Raw genomic sequence first — 23321 nt, 5'->3', positions numbered from 1 at the left:
ATCCCTGCCTCTAATCTAGAAGGCCTGGACGATAAGGGGTCATTTGCTCCTGAGTTGTGTTATATCAACTATATTTACAGAACAGTGAATGGCCTGGACAGAGTGGATGTTGGGAAGATGTTCCCATTGGTAGGAGGGACGAGGACCCGTGGGCAGAGTCTTAGAGTTAAGGGAAGACCTTTTAGAACGGAGATGAGGAGAAACCTCTTCAGCCAGAGAGTGGAATTCACTGCCACAGAAGGCTGTGGAGGCCAGGTCATTGAGTATATTTAAGACAGGGATAGATAGGTTCTTGATTGTAAAGGGAATCAGTTTGTTACAGGGAGAAAGCGAGGAGAATTGGATTGGATCGATGGGATGAATGGCCTAATTTCTATGTCTTATGGTGTTATGGTCTTAACTCCAAATAGGTTGTTTTACTCAAAAAGTAATTGGGGATTCTTAGGTTGCCGTGGCAATGTCGCTACCGCTGGCCAGGAGGCTTGGGTTCAAGTCCCACCTGCTCCTACTGCAGAGGTCCATAATAATATCTCTGAACAGATTAGTTAGAAAATATCTAATGCAATTCAAGCAGAATTAGTATCCCTCTCACCAGAAACAAAACACTGCACAAAGAACTGCAGATGCTGGAAATCTGAAGCAAAAACGGAAAGTGCTGGAGAAACTCTGCAGAACTGGCAGCAGCTTTGGAGAGAAAACGGAGTCAGCGTTTCAAGTCCAGTTCGACGTTCCTTCAGAACCAAAATATTTAGATGTGAAATGTTAACTCTGATCTTCTCTCCACAGTCACTACCAGATCTGCTGAGTTTCTGCAGTGCTTTCCATTGTTATAAATTATTCTGTGTTTTTAGAACATCAATTATGGGATTTGAATCTGCTGGCATTTGTTGCCCATGGTGAGGTTCCTTCTTGAACATTCCTGCCCATGCAGCTACATCCATAATACCGTTAGGGAGGGAGTACTGGAATATTTCCATAGCCTGGAACTTCTCCATAACAGAATTGTGGATTTACGTACCTCACATCGGTTCAAGAAGGCAGCTCACCAACACCTTCTCCAAGGGTATTTAGGACCTAGTAATAAATACTGGCCTGGTCAGTGATTGTGAGAGTGACACTGAAGGAGAGGCAATATATTTCCAAGTCAGCATGGTGTGGATTTGGAAGGAAACATGCAGGTGATAGTATTCCTCTGTACGTGCTGCCCTTGTCCTTCTGGGTGGTAGAGGTCATAGGTTTGGAACTTGGTATCAAAGGAGCCTTGGTGAGTTTCTGCATTAGAATGGTACAGAGTGCTGCCAGAGTGTGTCAGTGGTGAAGAGAGTGAATTTGGAACAAGGTGGATGAGGTGCCCATCACATGGGTTTAGATTAGATTAGATTAGATTGCATTACAGTGTGGAAACAGGCCCTTCGGCCCAACAAGTCCGCATCGCCCCGCCGAAGCGCAACCCCCCCATACCCCTACATTTACCCCTTACCTAACACTACGGGCAATTTAGCATGGCCAATTCACCTGACCTGCACATCTTTGGACTGTGGGAGGAAACCGAAGCACCCGGAGGAAACCCACGCAGACACGGGGAGAACGTGCAAACTCCACACAGTCAGTTGCCTGAGGCGGGTATTGAACCCGGGTCTCTGGCGCTGTGAGGCAGCAGTGCTAACCACTGTGCCACCGTGCCGCCCACAAACTTGCTTCAGGCTGGAGGCTGGAGGGGTTTCCTCCCACAGGCTGGGTTGCTTCAGGCTGGAGGGGTTTCTTGCGTGTTGTTGGAGCTGCACTCATCTAAGCAGGTGGGGAGTATTCCATCACCCTCCTGATTTAATTGTGCCATATAGAATCATAGTATCCCTACAGTGTAGAAACAGTCCATTCGGCCCAACAAGTCCACACCCACCCTCCAAAGAGTATCCCATCCAGAGATATTCCCATACCCCTATTACTCTACATTGTCCCCTGACTAATGCACCTCACCTACACATCCCTGAACACTCTGGGCAATTTAGCATGGCAAAAGTGAGGACTGCAGATGCTGAAGATTAGAGTCAAGATTAGAGTGGTGCTGGAAACGCACAGCAGGTCAGGTAGCATCTGAGGAGTAGGAAAAATCGACATTTCTTCAGAAACTTCAGGAGCTCTTCAGAAACTTAGCGTTAGCTTAACTTAGCAATTCAACATGGCCAATTCACCTGCACATCTTTGGACTGTGGGAGGAAACTCAAGCAGACACAGGGAGAACATGCAAACTCCACACAGTCTCCCAAGGTTGGAATTGAATCCAGGTCCCTGGTGCTGTGAGGCAGCAGTGCTAACCACTGTGCCAACCTATAGATGGTGAAGTCTGTGGAGTCAGGAAGTGGGTTACTTGCTGCAGGATTTCCAGCCTCTGACTTTCTGCTGTAGCCACAGTTTTGTCTGGCTGGTCGAGTTAATCAATGTAATGCCATTCAATGTCTAAGGAAATGGTTAGATTCATTCTTACTTGAAGATATTGATTGTCTGGTGACATTCTGCTTGCCACTTGTCAGCCCACGCTGGAACGGTGTGAGGTTATGTACTTTGGTAGGAATAATAAAGGCATAGATTATTTTCTACAGAGGGAACATCTTCAGAAATCTGAAACACGCAGGGATTTAGGAGTTCTAGACCAGGACTCTGTTAAGGTTAACATGCAGGTTCAATTGGCTGTTAGGAAGGCAAATGCATTCATTTCAAGAGGGTTAGAAAACAAGAGCAGAGGTGTACTGCTGAGATTGTATAAGGCTCTGGTCAGACTGCATTTAGAATAACGTGAACAGCTTTGCGCCCCATAGCTGAGAAAGGATGTGCTGGCCTTGGAGGGGGTCCAGAGGAGGTTCGCAACAGTGATCCCAGGGATGAAAGGCTTGTCAGTTGAGGAGCGGTTGAGGACTCTGGGTCTGTACTCAACAGATGGAGGGGGAGGACTTTGTCGAAACTTACAGAATACCGAGAAGCCTGGATAGAGTGGACGCAGAGAAGATGTTTCCACGAGTAGGAGAGACTAGGACCCCAGGGCACAGCCTCAGAGTGAAGGGATGATCCTTTAGAACTGAGATGAGGAGGAATTTCTTCAGCCAGAGGGTGGGGAATCTGTGGAGGGATTAATTTCTGCAGAAGGTGGCAGTGTGGAGGAACAGAGGGATCTGGGGGTTCAAGTACATAGATCCCTCAAAGTTGCCACCCAAGTGGATAGGGTTGTTAAGAAAGCATATGGTGTTTTGGCTTTCATTAACAGGGGGATCGAGTTTAAGAGCCGTGAGGTTTTGCTGCAGCTCTACAAGACCCTGGTGAGACCAGTTCTGGTCTCCCGAATATAGGAAAGATACAGAGGCTTTGGAGAGGGTGCTGCCTGACCTGCTGTGCTGTTCCAGCAATAAAGTTTCAACTTTGATCTCCAGCATCTGCAGACCTCACTTTCTCCTGCAAAGAAGGTTTACCAGGATGCTGCCTGGACTGGAGGGCATGCTTTATGAAGAGAGATTGACTAAGCTCGGACTTTTCTCTCTGGAGAGAAGTAGGAAGAGAGGAGACCTGATCGAGGTGTACACGGTAATGAGAGGAATGGATAGAGTCAACAGCCAGAGACTTTTCCCCAGGGCAGGATTGACTGGTACGAGGGGTCATAGTTTTAAGATATTAGGTGAAAGGTATAGAGGGGACATCAAAGGAAGGTTCTTTACGCAGAGAGTTGCATTGCATTGCCAGTGGTAATGGTGGAAGCAGAGTTATTAGGGACATTTAAGCGACTGCTGGACATGCACATGGATAGCAGTGAGTTGAGGGGTGCGTAGGTTAGGTTATTTTATTTTATATTAGGCTTAACCCTTGGCACAACATCGTGGGCCAAATGGCCTATTCTGTGCTGTACTTTTCTATGTTCTATGTCTAAGGCTGTGGAGCCCAGTCATTGAGTGTATTTAAGACAGAGATGGATACATTCTGGATAAATAAGCAGATCAAGGCCTATGGGGAGAAAGCAGGAGAATGTGGCTGAGAAATATATCAACTATGATCAAATGGTGCATGCTATCTCGATGGGCTGAATGGCCCAATTCCGCTGCTATATTTTGTAGTCTTACAGAATGTATGCTCCAGTTGTTATTCTAGACAATTAAAGGCTTATAATCCGTGGAAGGATGTTATTAAATTGGAGAGGGTTCAGAAAAGATTCAACATGATGTTGCTGGGAAGGGAGGGTTTGCGTTATAAGGAGAGGCTAGATAGGCTGGGACTATTTTCACCAGAGTAGGAGGTTGAGGGATGAACTTTTAGAGGTTTATAATATCATGTATGGCATAGATAAGGTAAACAGTGAAGGTCTTTTCCCGAGGGTACATGAGTTCAAAACTAGGGGGCATTTTTTAAGGTGAGAGGAGAAAGAGTTAAAAGGGACCTAAGGGGCAACGTTTTCACACAGAGTGTGGTTTCTGTGTGGAATGGGGTGGCACGGTGGCTCAGTAGTTAGCATTCCTGCCTCACAACACCAGGGACCTGGGTTCGATTCCACCCTCAGGTGACTCTCTGTGTGGAGTTTGCACATTCTCCCCGTGCCTGTGTGGGTTTCCTCCGAGTGCTCCGGTTTCCTCCCACAGTCCAATAATGTGCAAGTTAGCGTGGATTGGCTGTGCTAAATTGCCCATAGTGTTCAGGGATGTATAGGATTGGTGGGTTAGCCATGGGAAGTTCCTGATGAAGGGCTTTTGCCTGAAACGTCGATTCTCCTGCTCCTCGGATGCTGCCTGATGTGCTGTGCTTTTCCAGCAACACACTCTCAACTCTGAGCTCCAGTATCTGCAGTCCTCACTTTCACCATGGGAAATGCAAGGTTACGGGAATGGAGTTGGGGATGGGTGGGATGCTGTTCGGAGGTTTGGTGTGCAGTATATTGAAAGTAGTGTGATTAAGCTACAGCATAACAAGGGTTACATTTACAACTGCTATTGCAAAAAGCTGACCTGAGTCGAGAGAGAGGAGATTGGTTCCAAGCAGATATGGAAGTATATACCAAACAGACTGTTGCCTAAGTCTTGTGCTTAGGGTGTGGGGAATAGTTTGCATAAACTTACTGGAGTATGTGATGGGAAGATATTGTGGAATGGATTGATGAAGGTACCGATCGTTATTTGCAGTTTCGGGAAGATCAAGTTAAAAATATATAAGTATGATTAAAGCTGTTGCTGCAGATGTCTCACCTTGCCACTATGTAGCCTACATATAAGAAGAAATAAAGACGGATACTTGAAAAGATGGCAGACTCGTTTCTTATTTCTTAGGAACCCTACAATTGGTGTGGACTTGATGGGCTGAATGGCCTGCTGAAGGAATTCTATTAATGAACTGCCAAAGGAAGTGATAGATGCAGGTACAGTTACAGCATTTAAAAGACACGTGGACAGATACATGATAAAATACAGAAGCCTGAACCCACGCACCAGCAGGTTCAGGAACAGCTTCTTCACAGCCACTATTAGACTGATGAATGGACTCTCGAGCATCAAATAATGCTGACCTCGCTCATGCTGACCTCACCGAGTGCACGCCCTGTGCAATGTAACCTGTATGCCACTGACTAAGTCTTTTCGATCTGTAAATCCTTGCTTACTATGATCTGTACTGCTTGTAAACAAAGCTTTTCACTGTATGTCAGTACACATTACATAAAACAACCAATCAATAGGAAATGTTTAGAGAGATATGGGCCAAACGCAGGCAAGTGGGATGAAGTTTAGTTTAGACGGCATGGACACGTTGGGCCGAAGGGTCTGTTTCTGTGCTGTATGACTATGATCAGGACCAGAGACCTCTTTACAGCAAAAGATGTGCCATCTGTTACAATTAAACTGAATAAGAGAGACTGGGTCAGAAAACTGAGAGTAGGATATGTGTTTGGATGTCCGAGTGTGTCAAATCACTTGTTTTATGCTATCCACACTGCTAACGTGTACCATTCCTCCAGGGTTTTTGTGGTTCAGTGGTATTGTCCCTGTCTCTGGGCCAGGTTTGAATCCCATCTGCTCCGCAGGTGTTTAATAATATCTCGGAACAGGTTCATCGGAAATCATCAATATCATTCCCTCAGCATCATTAGGCTAAAACCCTGGAACTTTCTACAGAACAGAACCCTCACCACGAAGACAGGTTAGGGATATGTACCAGTTATTGATTGGTGCCACTGAAACTCATAGCCGTTTAATCAATTGTAGATTTTTTTCAGTATTTATAAGTTGTATTTAATTTTCATAATCACAGTACAATAGAGGGATTGTCACAACGTACATAAGGAACAGCAGAGGGCAAAAACCAAGGTGGGAGCAGCGCTGGAGGTTTATCATAGCTTGTACTCAATCAGTGTTGTCAACTCACATCACGCTCGGGTAAGCATTCAAGGACTCAGCAACAGGAGGAGACAGTTCAGTCCCTCATGTCTGCACCAGTTCATTGGAAACAAACTTTCCAAACAGTTCCACTCTCTGCCTTATGCCCACAGGCCTGTAATGTCTTTTCTCTTCCCATATTGGTTCAATTCCCATCTGGAAGGTGTGGTTGGATCTACCTGCACTGCCCTTTCCATTGTGCCTTCCAAATTGTGACAACGCACTGCGTCAAGTAAACGTTGGCTCCTAGTTCTTTCTCTGGTCGCCTTCAGTCTGGATCCTGCAGCCACCAACATTCCAGCCAGTGGGCACAGGTAGCCCTTGTTTGCACTGTCTCACAGCCAGTCCACGCTGAAAACAGGGAAGGTGGCAGAAAGGACTGTGCATCAACTTGAGTACGGTGCTGGATTTCATTGGTCGATTTCACCGGAAAGGTGCTAAACTGGAAACACTACTCGAAGAAATGCAACTTGCTGCTGCTGTCCTGGGTTTAAAATCACACAACACCGGGTTATAGTCCAACAGGTTTAATTTGAGGCACACTAGCTTTCAGAGCGACGCTCCTTCATCAGGCTCCGAAAGCTAGTGTGCTTCCAATTAAACCTGTTGGACTATAACCTGGTGTTGTGTGATTTTTAACTTTGTACACCCCAGCCCAACACTGGCATCTCCAAACCATGACTGCTGTCCTGGGTTTTAGAGATGATAGAAGGTATTGTCTTCAATTCCTAGATAGTACTGAGACAGCAATCAGCCGAGGTGGACCAACCCAGAGAAAGCAGCCCAGCCTCTGGCTCCACTTCCTTATGTCTGAAATTAGCTCCCACCTCCTGCTTAACCAAAGTGTTTCAGACCCTGACAGCACTCTGACTGAAAAAATTATTCTAATGTCCTTGAATCCTTAAAGTGTGGAAACAGGTCCTTCAGCTCAACAAGTCCACACCCACCCTCTGAAGAGAGACCCACCCAGAACCACTTCCCTACATTTATCCCTGACCAATGCACCTAGACAACACATCCCTGAACACTATGAGCAATTTACCATGGCCAATCCACCTAACCTGCACATCGTTTGGACAGTGGGAGGAAACCAGATCACCCAGAGGAAACCTCTACAGATGGAGGGAGAACGTGCAGACTCCACACAGACAGTCACCTGAGTCTGGAATCAAACCTGGGTCCCTGATGCCAAGAGGCAGCAGTGCTAACCACTGAGCCACCGTGCCACCCCAATCTCCCCCCCCCTCCAGCTCTTTGTTGATGGTGATTTCCTTTGATCAACTCCATCATCTCAAAGGTACTTCACTTGGTTAATGCTCTCCGTTCAGCGCTAACTTTCCCAAACCTTTCCTTGGTTATTTAAGGTGCTGCCAAACTCACTCTGTCTCTCGTCCAAGGCTTTTAATTGCTTCTTGTGGTGTGGCATCTACAATGCCAGAGGAAATGCAGCAGCTAATTCACTGCAGCATTGTGTTAATGGCCAGACTGTCTATTTTTAGTGATGTTCAATGTGGGATAAGTATGGGCCAGGATACTGAGGTAATAACTGTCCAGCTCTTCGCTAACATAGTGCTATGGGGTCTTTTTCATCCACTGACACAGCCTATATTTAATGCCTCCTGTGACAGGCAGCACCAATGCAGCATCCTCTTGGCCTAGATATCTGGCGCCCAACTGAGACTTGAAGCCACTGTCCTGCTGAGTACAAAGCAAAACTGCTGTTACCAAAGCTGTACCAGATAGCATGCTAATGACAGCTTTCAAATCACATTTAGCAGGTTATATTTCAACTGAAAGTGCTTGTTTCTGACAAAAGGAAAATCAAACCCTATTTATTTGTCATTCATTGCCCACATTACCACTCAGAGAGTGGTTAGGGCGTGGAATGCTCTGCCTGCCAACATAGTTACCTCAGCCACATTAGGGAGATTTAAACAAAACTTGGATAAGCACATGGATGATGATGTGATAGTGTAGGAGGATGGGCTTAGATTAGTTCACAGGTCAGCGCAACATCAAGGGCTGAATGACTAGATTAGATTACGTACAGTGTGGAAACAGGCCCTTCAACCCAACAAGTCCACACCGACCTGCCGAAGAGCAACCCACCCAGACCCATTCCCCTACATTTCCCCCTTCACCTAACACTACAGGCAATTTAGCATGGCCAATTCACCTGACCTGCACATCTTTGGACTGTGGGAGGAAACCGGAGCACCCGGAGGAAACCCACACAGACAGGTGCCTGAGGTGCGAATTGAACCTAGGTCTCTGGCACTGTGAGGCAGCAGTGCTAACCACTGTGCCACCATGTATCAGTAGCAGTTTAAAACTAAGCCCTGAATTCTGAGTTGTGCTGAAGGACAGATTTGATTTTTAATGTTATATGTCTGTTCTGAAGGGCCTGTTCTGTGCTGTATTGTTCTATGTTTTATCTCTGGTTGTTCTAGAGAAGGTGGTGAGTCACACAAGTAGGCCATTCAGCCCACCTACCTTGCCTTGTCGTTCAATATGATCAGAGTTGAATGAAGAATTCAATGTCTGTTACTCAGCCCATCTCCAAAATCCTGTACACCATCGATAAAAATAGAAATGTATCAATCTCTACCTTAAACATATTCAAAAATCTCAGCCTCCACAGCCCCCTGTGGTAAGAAATCCCAAAACTTCACAGCAATCTTGAGTAAAATAATTCCCTGGATATAGAGACATCCACAGTGTTGTTACAAAGGGATGATGTGGAGGAGCCGGTGTTGGACTGGGGTGGGCAAAGTTAAACATCACACAACACCAGGCTATAATCCAACAGGTTTATTTGGAAGCACTAGCTTTCAGAGCGCTGCTCCTTCATCGGGTAACGAGCAGGGCGTTAATAAAGGAATGGTTCTGTATTGGTTAATTATTGAATGTTTTTTGTAACATTTTACTGAACCTGAATTGGGTGGGAGATAGCCGGAACCTCTCTAGGAAGAGTAATGGGTGGCACAGTGTTTCAGTGGTTAGCATTGCTGCCTCAGAGCACCAGGAACCCAGGTTTGATTCCAAGCCTTGGGTGACTGACTGTGTGGGGTTTGCACGTTCTCCCCGTATCTGTGTGGGTTTCCTCCGGGTGCTCCAGTTTCCTCACACAGTCCAAAGATGTGCGGGTTAGCTGGATTGGCCCTGGACATAGTGTCCAGGGATGTGCAGGCTAGGTGGATTTGCGATGGGTAATGGAGATGAGAGGCGAGGGTAGTGGAGCTAGGTTGGATGTTGTTCAGAGCGATAATGTGGACTCAAGGAGCTGAATGACCTGTTTCACACTGTAGGGATTCTGTGTAATTGTAGCTGCTGTGCTCTGAGACCATTGTGTTTCTTCATACAAGGAGCTGGGAATTCTGTTATCCTGCCTTCATCATTAAAGGGTTTAAGTGCCTTCAGTAAACATTGTTGACACTTGTCTTCCAACACCAGAGGGATCGTATTGAGCCATAAGAGAATCAAGCTGGTAATATAATTTACACATTATGTTTTTTTTTTGCAAACTTCAAAATTATCACTTTGTATCTATGGAAATAGAGAATGCAGTTGTCAAGTTTTCACCCTGTCTGCGTGCTGAGCACTAAATTAGTGCCCCCTGGAGAACACTCTTAGTATTGCTTCAGTGTACAAGGTCAACGGGCTTTGAAGGAACAGATACAGATTTCACGCTTCCATCATTCACCATAGAGTTGAACCTATCCCTGAAACAGGCAAAATTCAACACACTCCAGAATGAAATTATAGTTCAATATTTTTAAAATGCTGGTTTTGAGAATCCTTAGTTTTGGTGCCTGGGAGCTAATCTGATCTGGACTTTCTTTTGTGCGTTTGGTCATAGAACGTGGCTGATGCTGCCAAGGTGGCATTTAGTGCCTGCAGTTACTTGGCTCAGGAAGCTGGTGATGATGGGCTTCCTAATTAAATTGCTGTGGCCCTTGCTGTGATGATTATTGGAGGTGAGAAGGGTTTTTTTTTTTTACCCAGTCATTTTGAAGGAACACTGATGACTGTCAAAGCTAAGAAGGTGCATGATTTGGAGAAGAGCACAGAAATAATGTTGTTCCTGGGAATTTGCTGCTTTTGGTGGGACAGGTCACCATCTGGAATATACTCGGCAGATTCCTCATCTCACGAAAAACATGACCACCACAGAAGAAGTGCAATGAAAGTTGTTCTCAGGACTGTCCTTTGAAGAGAGATTGGGAAAATTGGGAGTGGGTTCTCTGGCGTTTTAGAACATTACAGCGCAGTACAGGCCCTTCGGCCCTCGATGCTGCGCCTACCTGTGGCCAATCTGAAGCCCATCTAACCTACGCTATTCCATTTTCATCCATATTTTTATCCAATGACCATTTAAATACCCTTAAAGTTGGTGAGTCTACCGCTGTTGCAGGCAGTGGGTTCCACACCCCTCCTACTCTCTGAGTAAAGAAACTACCTCTGACATCTGTCCTATATCTGTCAATTTAAAGCGATGTCCCCTGTACTAGCCATCACCATCCAAGGAAAAAGGTTGTCACTGTCCAACCTATCTAACCCTCTGGTTATCTTGTATGTCTCAATTAAGTCACCTCTCAACCTTCTCTCTAACGAAAGCAGCCTCAAGTCCCTCAGCCTTTCCTCATTAGACCTTCCCTCCAAACCAGGCAACATCCTGGTAAATCATCTCTGCACCCATTCCAAAGCTTCCACGTCCTTCAGATGAAGAATGACCAGAACCTGTTCCTGCGGTGACCAGAACTGTATGCAATACTCCAAGTGTGACCGCACCAGGGTTTTGTACAGCTGCAGCATGACCTTGTGGTTCCAAAACTGAATCCCTCTACCAATAAAAGCTAACACACCTTCTTAACAACCTATCAACCTGGGTAGCGACTTTCAGGGATCCATGTACATTTAAGCAACTGCTGGACATGCACATGGATAGCAGTGAGTTGACGGGTGCGTAGGTTAAATTATTATATTTTACATTAGGGTTAAACCTCGGCACAACACCATGGGCCAAAGGGCCTGTTCTGTTCTGTACTTTTCTATGTTCTATGTTCTATGACACCAAGATCTCTCTGCTCATCTACACTACCAAGAATCTTACCATTAGCCCAGTACTCTTTATTCCTATTGCTCCTTCCAAAGTGAATCATCTCACACGTTTCCACATTAAACTCCATTTGCCATCTCTCAGCCCAGCTCTGCAGCTTATCTATGTCCCTCTATATACTGCAACATGCTTCAGCACTATCCACAACTCCACCGACCTTAGTGTCATCCGCAAATTTACTAATCCATTCTTTTAAAGAATGAAAGGTGCTCTCACTGAAAATACTGAAAGGGACAGACAGAGTAGAGGCAGAAAATATATTTCCCCCAGTGGGGGAGAGGAGCCACGATTTAAAATAAAGGTAGGGGGTGCGATTTAGGTTCAGGATCGAGAAATATTATTTTACTCGGAGGATTGTGAACCTCTGGAATTCTCTAGTGCAGAGGGTTGTGGAGGCTGGGTCTTTCAGGAGGTCCAGGGTGAAGATGGATAGTCTTCAGATTCCCAGGGATTTACAGGGTTATGGGGATGGGGTGGGTAAAAGGTATTGAAGTGTCCAATCAGTCGTTGGACTAAAGGGTGGAGCAGTCTCAATGGGCTGAATGGCCTACTCCTGTTCCGATGTACAGCCAATGCCAGCATCACAACTTATCAATAGATTTGGAACTTGTTTTGTAAGGTCCTGGAACTAGTCTGATTGAAGATGCAGACGGTTTTGAAGATTAAGGACAAGGCTTGTTCACAGTAAAAGACGGTCTGGGAGAAAACAAAAAGTGTAGTAGAACAAGAAAGAAGTTGAAGTTGAGAGCTGGAGGATGTGTTGTTGAGCTGTAGAGTGGTGTACACTGTGTCTGACTGTATCACCTTACATAAAAAAACAACAGGAACTGATAGAGTGTCAGCAAACAGGCTTGGCTTTCATGGAAAGTCACTGGGCCTTTGGTCAGCGCCTGCGTCAGGGGCAGCATTAATATTTGACGAAATACAGCCTGCATTAACACATGCCTGTCAGCCTGTTCATGTTTCTATCTCCACTGACTGTCCGGGGGGGGGGGGGGAGTACTGCAGGAGTGCTGCATGCTGAGGTGTGCAGTCGCACACTCCTGACCCTAAACCAAGGCTGCTTGAGGACCTGTTAAAATATCATGGCCCCTACTTCAAAGAAGAGCAGGCTTATGGAATGGGTATAGAAGGTCCAAGTTATAAAGAAAGGCTGGATAGGCTGGGACCTTTTTTTTTACTAGAGAGTAGGAGGTTGAGATTTGACCTTATAGAAGTTCATAAAATAATGAGGGGGATAGATAGAGTTAATGGTAGATTAATGGTAATGTGTACTCCCTAGGATGGGGGGGGGGGGTGTGGGGCCTCAAGACTGGGGCCCATTTTTAAGGTGAGAGGAGAAAGATTTAAAAAAGACATGAGGTGGAATTGTTTTTACACAGAGGGTCATCCTTGTTTCCTGGACCAATATTAATCCCTCGGGTGACTGTCTGTGTGGAGTTTGCACATTCTCCCCGTGTCTGCATGGGTTTCCTCTGGGTGCTCCGGTTTCCTCCCACAGTCCAAAGATGTGCAGGTCAGGTGTATTAGCCAAGTTAAATTGCCTGTAGTGTTAGGTGCATTAGTCAGGGGTAAATGTAGGGTAGGGGAATGGGTCCCTCTTCAGAGGGTCGTTGTGGACTTGTTGTGCCGAAGAGCCTGTTTCCATGCTGTAGAGAACCTAATCTAATCTAAACAAACAATGTAATGAAAACAGATCTTTAAAATTCACTTGCACGATGTGGGTATCACTGGCCAGGCCAGCATTTATTGCTCATCTCTCATTGCTGTGGGTCTGGGGTCCCATGTAGACCAGATTAGGTCAGGCCATTTCCTTCCCTGAAGAACATTACTGAACTTGACAAATGGCAATAGTTTCACAGTCATAGAGCCATAGAGTCATACAGCACGGAAACAGACTCTTCGGTCCAACCAGTCCATGCCGAGTATAATCCCAAAATAAACCACGCCCAGCTGCCTGCTCCTGGCCCATATCCCTCCAAACCTTTCCTATTCATGTACTTATCCAAACGTCTTTTAAATGTTATAACTGTGCCCACATCCTCAGGAAGCTCATTCCACACGTGAACCACCCTCTGTGTAAAATATTGGCACCTCATGTATTTTAAACATATTTCCCCTCTCACCTAGTCTTGAAATTCCTTCACCTTAGAGAAAAGACAACTACCATTAACTCTAACTCAACCTCACATTATTTTATAAACCTCTATAAAGTTAAATCTCAACCTCCTAAGCTCTGGTGAAAAAAACGTCCCCACCTATCAGACCTTTCCTTATAACTCAAATCTTCCATCCCCAGCAACATCCTGGTAAATCTCTTCTGATCCCTTTCCAGGTTAATAATATTCTTTGTGTAACAGGAGAACCAAAACTGCACACAGTGCACCAATGTCCTGTACAACCTCAACATAATGTCCCAACTCCTACACTCAAAGGTCTGAGCAATGAAGGCAAACATGCTAACCACCTTCTTTACCACCCTGTCTCTATTTGATACTAACTTCAAAGAATTATGTACCTGAACTCCGAGGTCTCTGTGTTCTACAACATTACCCACGGCCCTATCATTAGCTGTGTCTAACTCTCATTTCTTATCCCGTCTAGAGTATATCCACTAATCTTCCTTTCACATCTTAACCTTCTAAAATCCATTTCTAACCACAATTCTTCAGCGTTTTCATAGTTATAGCAGTTTGTTGGAGTTGTCTGTGTGCAGTTTAGGTACTACATTTGATTTGATTTGATTTATTGTTGTCACATGTACCGAGATACAGTGAAACATATTGTTTTGTGTGCTATCAGCCCAATCATACTTTACATAAGCACATCCGGATAATAGAACAAAATGCAGAATGTAGTGTTACAGCTACAGAGAAATTGCAGAAAAAGGTGACCTTTTTAATATACTTGAGAGGTCCCTTCAAAAGTCTGATAACAGCTGGTAAGAAGCTGTTCTTGAATCTGTTACTATGTGTTTACAAACCTCTGTCCAATGGAAGAGGGTGGACGAGAGTATAACTGGGGTGGGAGGGGTTTTTGATGATATTGGCTGCTCTCTCGAGGCAGCAGGAGTATAGATGGAGTCAATGGAAGGAAGTCAAAAAGTGTGGTGCTGGAAAAGCACAGGCAGTCAGACAGCATCTGAGGAGCAGGAGAGATGATGTTTCAAGCATAGGCTCTTCAGTGGAAGGAAGGCCAGTCTGTGTGATGGACTGGACTGTGTTCACAACTCTCTGTAATCCTCGTGGTCTTGGGAACAGGAGTTGCCATTCCACACTGTGATGCATCCAGATAGGATGCTTTCTATGGTGCATCGATAAAAACTGGAAGAATTTCCTACATTTAACCAGTGACTAGACTTCACAATGATTTACTTTGATTGTAAAGTGCTTCGAGATGCCTAGTCCTTGTGGAAGGATCTCTCTACCCGTGAGATTTTGGTTCATTGCTCCATAAACACACAGCAGTGCTGGAAATCATCTCAAAGAACTTCATGGAGTCAAGGCAAATCTACTGGCCATCCATGTGCAGCTAATGCCATGCATAGTCTTTTAGGAAACGGAATGCCCATCTGCCTATTCCCATTGCTCTGATGGATGTTATAGTTTACCTGGTGCCCAGAACATCATGAGAGCAGAAGTAGACCTTTCTGCCCGTCACATCTGCTCTACCATTTGATGGAATCATGGATGATCTGATCACCCTCAAGCCCACTTTCCCACCTTTTCTCCATCACCCTTGATTCAGAAGTGACCCGGCCAACATTCCTGCCTGAGACATTTCCCCTTTACTCTAAACTAGTGTGGGATCCTACTGTGTACAAATCGGATGCCCACAGGAGTTGTCGTCTTCCATTGCATAGGTGAAGCACTTGGAGAATTTTGAAATTGGGGTGGGGATGTGATAAAGTGTTGTGTAATGTAATCCTGCCTTTAGATCAGCAGGATGTGTGTGTGAGAGAGAGAGTCTGTGTGCATGTATGTATCTGTGTATATATGTGTATGTGTGTGCATGTTTGCATATGGATGTGTGTGTCTGTTTGTGTGTTTGTAACTGTATATGTGTGTGTCTGTGTGTATATGTGTGTGTGATATATATATATATATATATATATATGTGTCTATGTGTGTGTCCCTGAGCAGTGACGTGGATTTCTGAGGCTTTGCGCCAACAGTACAGCAGCTGCTGTTGTTTTCTTCCCAGCGTCAAGCCAAGAATGCCAGGGCTGTTGTGGAAGTCAAGCTTTTTCTGCCAAAAGCAGCATTGTCTGGGACAGTGCATTTCTCCAACAACTTACCACCCTCTGCTTTCTGATCCGAGAAAGCTCTGACTGAGATACTCCGGGATCTGCTCACCAGAAATTACAGGTATTCATCTAGCCCAGGAACCAGAACCAGTTGTTGGGTGGAATCGTCTGTCTCATTGTATCTGGTTGTACCTCACCACTATGTTGCTTGACAGAAGTGTGTTTTTCTCTGCACTCGGTGGCCTTCCTTCACTGTGCAGAAATGCTGCCCTCTGCTGGAGTGGGCCTGCTGGTGGTGTTTCACTTGTGTGAGAGTCCAGTCAGCCCCAGTCTCTTGGTCACTCATCATTCCAGTCATCTCCTGGCCATTTATTTAATACCTCTGGTCTAAACCGAATCCGCTGAGTACCAGCCAAAATTAGACCACCACAGCAGCACGGGCGGCACAGTGGTTAGCACTGCTGCCTCACAGCGCCAGAGACCCGGGTTCAATTCCCAACTCAGGCGACTGTCCGTGTGGAGTTTACACATTCTCCCTGTGTCTGCGTGGGTTTCCTCCGGGTGCTCTGGTTTCCTCCCACAGTCCAAAGATGTGCACGTCAGGTGGATTGGCCATGCTAAATTGCCCATAGTGTTAGGTGAGGGGTATGGGTGGGTTGCGCTTCGGCGGGTCGGTGTGGACTTGTTGGGCCGAAGGGCCTGTTTCGACACTGTAAGTAATCTAATCTAAAAACGCAGGCAGAGTACTGATCCAAAATGGCTCAGTACTACAAAGTATTGTCATTCAGAGGTGGGCAAACTGTTTTGGAAACTCAAGAGGCAGCTATTCCCAGTGTAACCTAAGAAGCATCAAGTTGCTGAGTACTGGAGTTTAGTTAATGGCTATTGTTTCCAAAACAAAACAACGGTAAGCAATCTTCAAATCATTTGGATCAACAGCAGAACTCTGTCAGCTATTTCCTTGTTACCATAGTGCTGGCTAGTCACCTCCAAATGAGGAATTGCTGTTAAACTTATTGGGTTGTTTTACAGCTAGATGTCCTTTATTTTAGTAATTTATCCAGGTTACAACCAGAATAAGCCAGTTCAGCTATACCAAATAGTAACTCCTTTCTAGCAAGCAAGCCCAAGATCAGATCTTGAACCCAGGACCTTCTAGTGCAGGGGTACCCAATACACCACACCAACATCCTTGAAAAGGTAAGGATCGATGATACACTTTAGTAGTCTCCTTGTAACTGCAAATAAAAAATTCACAGCGTACAGTCATAGGCAAGTTAGTTTCAAAGGAAACACTCTTGCTTTTAAATCAGAGCATTATAATACCAAAATAAACAGAGAAAGTGCCAGAGAAATCCCAGCACGTCTGGCACAATCCATGATGAGAGGGATGGAGGGACGGAGAGAGAGAGAGAGAGAGAGAAAACATTTTGATGCTTTGAGTCCAGTATGATTGGACTGAAAGGAGTTAGAAAATGGTAGTATTTTATACTGTGGATAGAGGAGGAGGAGGACTGAGGGAAACAGACCATGAAGGTTCCTAGAGCAAAAGGCAAAGGGAGTGCTAATGGGGGTAAAGAAATGATAAAAAAAAAGGTTCATTGTTAAATGGGTCCCCTTCAGCACATTTTTAAATTTCCAGCATCTGTAGTATTTGGCTTTTGTTCATGCTGCAAGGTTGAAGTTTGCAATCTAGGCTGATGCTCATTCTCTTCATCACTGCATTGTTGCTGTTTGGAAAATGTCAAGTACTGCTGTCTGCCTGGCTTGCTGTCTCGGTATCTCTACTCCCAGTGCAAGCAAAATTCACATTCCCTGGTGTAGCACCTGGAGCTAATGCTGCCAATCACACACTGTTTGATTAGGAAGAGTGTTCCCTTTCCTAGCAGGAGGTGGAAATCCTACAGGCATGGTGAGGTGTTACACTGTTCTGGGTTTGCGATTTGATATAGAAATATGTCAAATCTCCATTTGAACCCATTGGAAATACAGTGGGGTGAAAAGGTACAGGGAGAAACTCCTTGTTGCTGCGAAGAGGAGAGCATGAATGAGAATGACTAGTAATGGTTTTATTATTGATCCCAAATGATTTGATTTTTATTTACTTCTGGATTCTGTTGTTTTGGAAACTAGCAGGCATTAATTTAACTTCTTCCATGTCTTGAACGTGTGTTTCCCAGCCTACAATAGAATGCGTTCAGTATGCTTGCCTTTATTGGTCAGTGCACTGAGTATATGAGCTGGAGGTCATGTTGCGGCTGTACAGGATATCAGCCAGGCCACTTTTGGAATATTGTGTGCAATTTTGGTCTCCCTCCTACAGCAAAGATGTTGTGAAACTTGAAAGTGTTCAGAAAAGATGTACAAGGATGTTGCCAGGGTTTGGAGGGTTTGAGCTATAAAGAGAAGCTGAATAGACTGGGGCTGTTTTCCTTGGAGCTTTGGAGGCTGAGGGATGACCTTATAGAGGTTTATAAAATCATGAGGGGCATGGATAGGACAAATAGACAAGGTCTTTTCACAGGGTGGGGGGAATTGAAACCTAGAGGGCGTAGGTATAAGGTGAGAGGGGAACAATTTAAAAGGGACCTAAGAGATGACTTCTTCACACAGAGGGTGATGTTTTACTGCACCTGACTAAGGAGCAGCACTTCAAAGGCTTGCAATTTCAAATAAATCTGTTGGACTATAACCTGATGTCATGTGACTTCTGACCTCTGAAAGAGCAGCCCTATGATCTGGTAAGACCACAGCAACTTTATTTTCTTTCAAAAAGATCAGACAATATCTTTCCATTATAAAAGACACATGAAGTATTCCTAGGGGAAATTGGTGATCCAACCCATTTGAATTTTACAGAATTTGTGCTTATCAATGGACACCCTGTTCATTTTAAGTTTAATGTGGATGCAGGTGTGTCACTGTCTTTTCAGACGAAATACCATGGCTAAAGAAACACAGGTTTATGGAGATAACACTACATGGTGTAGATTGAAAGACATTCAAGAACAAAGATATGCTGCAAAATAACATTGCAACACAAAGAATGAACAAGAGTTGAAAATGTTTACATCATTCCCAATCAATGCTTGCTGATTCCCATACCTTGATACACTGTCAGCTGGAAGCTTCAGACTTCACATAGATTGTAGAATTGTTCTCTACTCCCAGTGTCATTGAAGCAGGTTAGAAGACCAAAATCAGCAAAGTTTTACAGTATACGTGAATACTGAGCAGTCTTCAAATCAAAAACTCACCGATCTTCCAAGCCAAAATAGAACCCGCTGTGGAAAAAATGGTGAAACTTGCAAGCCAGCTGTATTTATGAAGACAGAGACCTGGGAGGAGGTAAGCTTCTGGTGAATGTAGTTAAAAGCCTGAATGTATAAATATTAACAATGGGGGAAAACTTTGGAGGGACATGTACAATGTGCTGCAAGAGTTAATGTTGAAATTGCATCAAGCACTATCCAGTCTGATGATGTCCACAGTCTTTGGACAGAGAAGAGACTGTCTATGACGAGGTCCTATTGGGACAGACCTGTCCTCTCTGGCTTCTGATTCTCTTAGTGATTTTACCTAACTCGTCAAAGTAACGTGTAGCTAGGAGACATTGTCATACAGCACAGAAACAAACCCTTCGGTCCAACCAGTCCATGCCGAACCATAATCCCACCTGCCTGCTCCTGGCCCATGTCCCTCCAAACCTTTCCTATACTTATTCCCAGCATGCAATGAATCGTGATAAAATCGTTGTGCACATAAGTGCTTCTTATTGCGAAGACTCAATAGTTACCCCTGCTGATTGGGTAGGTCCCTAGACTGAGCGTGGAGGGGAAAGTGGAGGTGGCTCTCTACCCAGTCAGAAGCTGCAACTTATGACTCCAAACCCACAGCAAGCTGTTCAGTTCAAGGGCAACAAATGCTGGCCTGACCACTCACATTGTAAATCTCATGAGATTATACATATATTAAAAAACCACACAGCTGGTGTCCTGGCCAATATCTCTCTCTCTGAACCACACCTCAAAAGTACTTTGTGAGAGGTCCTTGTGAAGTTTGTTGTTTCTGCAAAAATCATAAGGCTGAGTCATTGGGGGGGAGGGGTATATATTAAGCTAGATATGCTTGCAAGCAGTTACAAGTAGCTGCATCTTGCTGCTGCAAAAATCACAAGGCGAAATCATGAGGGTATGTTCCAAGAAATACTAACTGAAAAGGGAGGTAGTCGACTGGTAGAAACAGATGTATTGACATTACTGTTCCAATTGTTACGGACATAGGGAGTTAATATGAACAAGATAACCAATAAGACCCAGTGTTGCGTTAGCAAAAGTAATAAGACCCAGCTATCAAGGTGAGGGGATTGCACGCCACAGACAGATGTAGTGAGCCGATTAGATTAGCAGAAGTAAGAGGGGAGTACCAAGACACTTAACTGAACTGTATAAATTGTAATGTAACCTCCTGAGCTGGTGTGCCTCCTTTATGGTCACCCGGCTTGCAAGACCGTATGAATAAAGACTGCTTTAGAATTTGACTCAGACTGAAATTATTGAAGAGTGAGCTTCGTTTCTCACATACTTCGTTGGTCGTAAAGAGGCTCGTGATGCCCTGAGGATGTGAACGGTGCTACCATAAGCTCACGTCTTTTTCTTCCTTACAGCAAAGACAAGGTAACTGGCCGAGCTTCCCATTGTCAGAAGATGGTGCTGTGTAGCAACTGGCTTGTTCAGAACTCAACGCGGCTACATTTCAAACCTAAGTAATTGACGACAAAATATGGTGTGATGCTCTGAGAAGTCATGAATATATAAACTCAAGTTCTCAGCATCGCGAGACCGCACACGCTCGATAAACAACACCAGAAAAAAAAATCCAGGCTTTGATGTCTCTGTTGAGGTGACCAGCTGGTCACCGTCTCAATGTTGAAATTAGAATTACTTGGTCGGTATTAATTGGTGCTGCATTGGAATCTGTCCCTCCATTAATTCAAACCTGTAAATATCCTTGAGCTAAGTGCAAACTATTCATATCCGACAGACATCTAATGATGCATTTTCATTTCATGGAGAGGACTTGAAGAGATTGATTGATGCTTGCACACGGGCTTTCCTACATTGGACTATCCTGTCTGTCCAGACACCAGCAGCATTTAATCAGTAAACAGGGACAGCTGCACTGGGACTGGCTCGTTATTATTCCGCTTCTAATCTTTGATGAGTGTAACTGGATGGGGCAGGGTGGAGGTTACAACTGGTCCTCTGGGGTGGGAGAGAGAGAATAAATTGGGAGAATCGCTAAATCACAGCACCTCCTGGCTATCAGACCCCAGACGGTCAGTCGACCCACTCTCCTGCACAATTGTGTCTCTACCAACACAGATTAGAAGCTGAGTCCATGAGCTTTGTGCTGCTGAATAATAACGAGCCAGTCCCAGTGCAGCAATCCCTCAGTTTACTGATTAAATGCTGCTGGGTGTCTGGACAGACAGGATAGTTCAGTGCAGGAAACCCCGTGTGCAAGTATCAATCCTTTCCATGAATGAAAATGCATCTTCAGATGTCTGATCTCTCGTTTTCAGTGAACGGCTTTTTAATTTGTTTAGAATCTAACCCAATCAGTAAGAGAGAACTTTGAAACGCTATCAGGAGCTTGAATTCCCCAGCAAATTTAGAATAAATTTATGTTGTGCGAATAATTACATTTATAAGGGAGGTAAGCACTTCAGGTCCTGGTGAAAAATAGTAAAGCCATTTTCTGTGTGACGTTATCACATTTACTATCTCTGTAAATTAATAGCAACCTCGTGTTTTCACATGGATGTGAAAAGACATTTTGGTGATCGATAATATTTCTAAATCTATCTGGGTACGTCACAGCACGATTTGGCAAGTGCTCGTCCCAAGATTGCAAGGAACGACAAAGAGCGTCCATCACACCAGCTTCCCATCCATTTACCCTTCCCACTGCCTCAGGAAAGCAACCAACATAATCAAAGACCCCTCCCCACCCCAATTATACTTTCTTTCATGGGCTCCCATCAGACCTAAGATATAAAAAAATTTTTTTACACATACCAACAGATTCAAGAACAGTTTCTTCCCCTCTCTTATCAGACTTCTGAATGGACCTCTCAAATGTTAAATTTAATGTTGATCTCGCTCTTTATGCACCTTGTCTGCAGCTGTAACATTGTATTCCTTGCTCTGGTCTATTACCCTAATGCCCCTTGCACAGTATGATCTGCCTGTAGTACATGCAAAACAAAACTTTTCACTGTACTTCGGTACATGCAACAATAATAAAGCAAATCAAATTGAGTTGTTATTTGCGTTGGTGACACCACCAGAACAGCAGCAGCTGGGGCTCAGGGCAATGAGAGAGAGAGAGACACACACACACACACACACACACAGGTGAGTACTTCCACAAATATGTCAGAACCTTCTAACCATCCACAATCCCACTGGCTGTTGGAAAGCAAGAGAATTTTCTGGACGAAGGAATAGAATGAAGTCCCATGGAAGGCTTGCGCTGGCTGTACTACTCAGTGGACAGTGCTTACCATTCAGTTTAACTTCAGTTGCTAGCAGCTGAGTCCAGTTGAAGTCAATGTCCCTATCTCTGGGCCAAGAGGCCTGGGTTCAAATCCCCACCTACTCCAGAGATGGGTCATAACATCTCTGAACAGGTTGATCAGAAAATATTTGAGTCGACAGTGTGGTGCTGGAAAAGCACAGCAGATCAGGCGGCATCTGAGGAGCAGGAAAATTGACGTTTCAAGCAAAAGCCCTTCATCAGGAATTTTTGCCTGAAAAGTCGATTTCTCTGCTTCTTGGATGCTGCCTGATCTGCTGTGTTTTTCCAGCACCACTCTCTCAACCCTGATCTCCAGCATCTGCAGTGCTCACTTTCGCCCAGAAAATATTTGAACCATCTGGTGGAGACGTTTGTAAAATGTAGTGCTGACAATTCTCTCCAATTGAGAAAAACAAGTCAAAATCATTAGCTCTGGACATTAGGTGAAAGTTAATTCATAAGCATTGGTCCTCCTGAAGATTCACGGCATGGACTTTCAATTATCTATCAGCTACAGGTATCTAAGTGGTTAGCACTGCTGTCTCACAGCACCAGGGACCCAATTCCACGCTTGGGCGACTGTCTGTGTGGAGTTTGCACATTCTCCCCGTGACTGCGTGTTTCCTCCAGTGCTCTGGTTTCCTCCCACAGTCCAAAGATTTGCAGATTATGTGGATTGGCCGTGCCGAAATGTATAGATTACATGATTAGCCATGGGAAATGCAAGATTACAGATAAAGGCTAGGGGGATGCTCTTCCAGTGCGGGGGGGGGCAGGGGCGACAGCATGGATTCTATGGGCCAAATGTAGGGATTCTATGTGGCAAAGTTGATGAAGAAGAATAGAAAGTTGTATCGAAGACAATGTAAAAGTGTAGTGGCACAAACACAATCATGAAACTCATCTATACACACAGTCCTAGGAAAAGAATATTAACGAATATAAAGCATATCATGAATAGTGGTTGTCATGTGTT

This window comes from Chiloscyllium plagiosum, chromosome 30 (assembly GCF_004010195.1).
Source record: "Chiloscyllium plagiosum isolate BGI_BamShark_2017 chromosome 30, ASM401019v2, whole genome shotgun sequence".
In the NCBI taxonomy this organism is placed as follows: domain Eukaryota; kingdom Metazoa; phylum Chordata; class Chondrichthyes; order Orectolobiformes; family Hemiscylliidae; genus Chiloscyllium; species Chiloscyllium plagiosum.
This window is presented reverse-complemented; position numbering follows the sequence as displayed.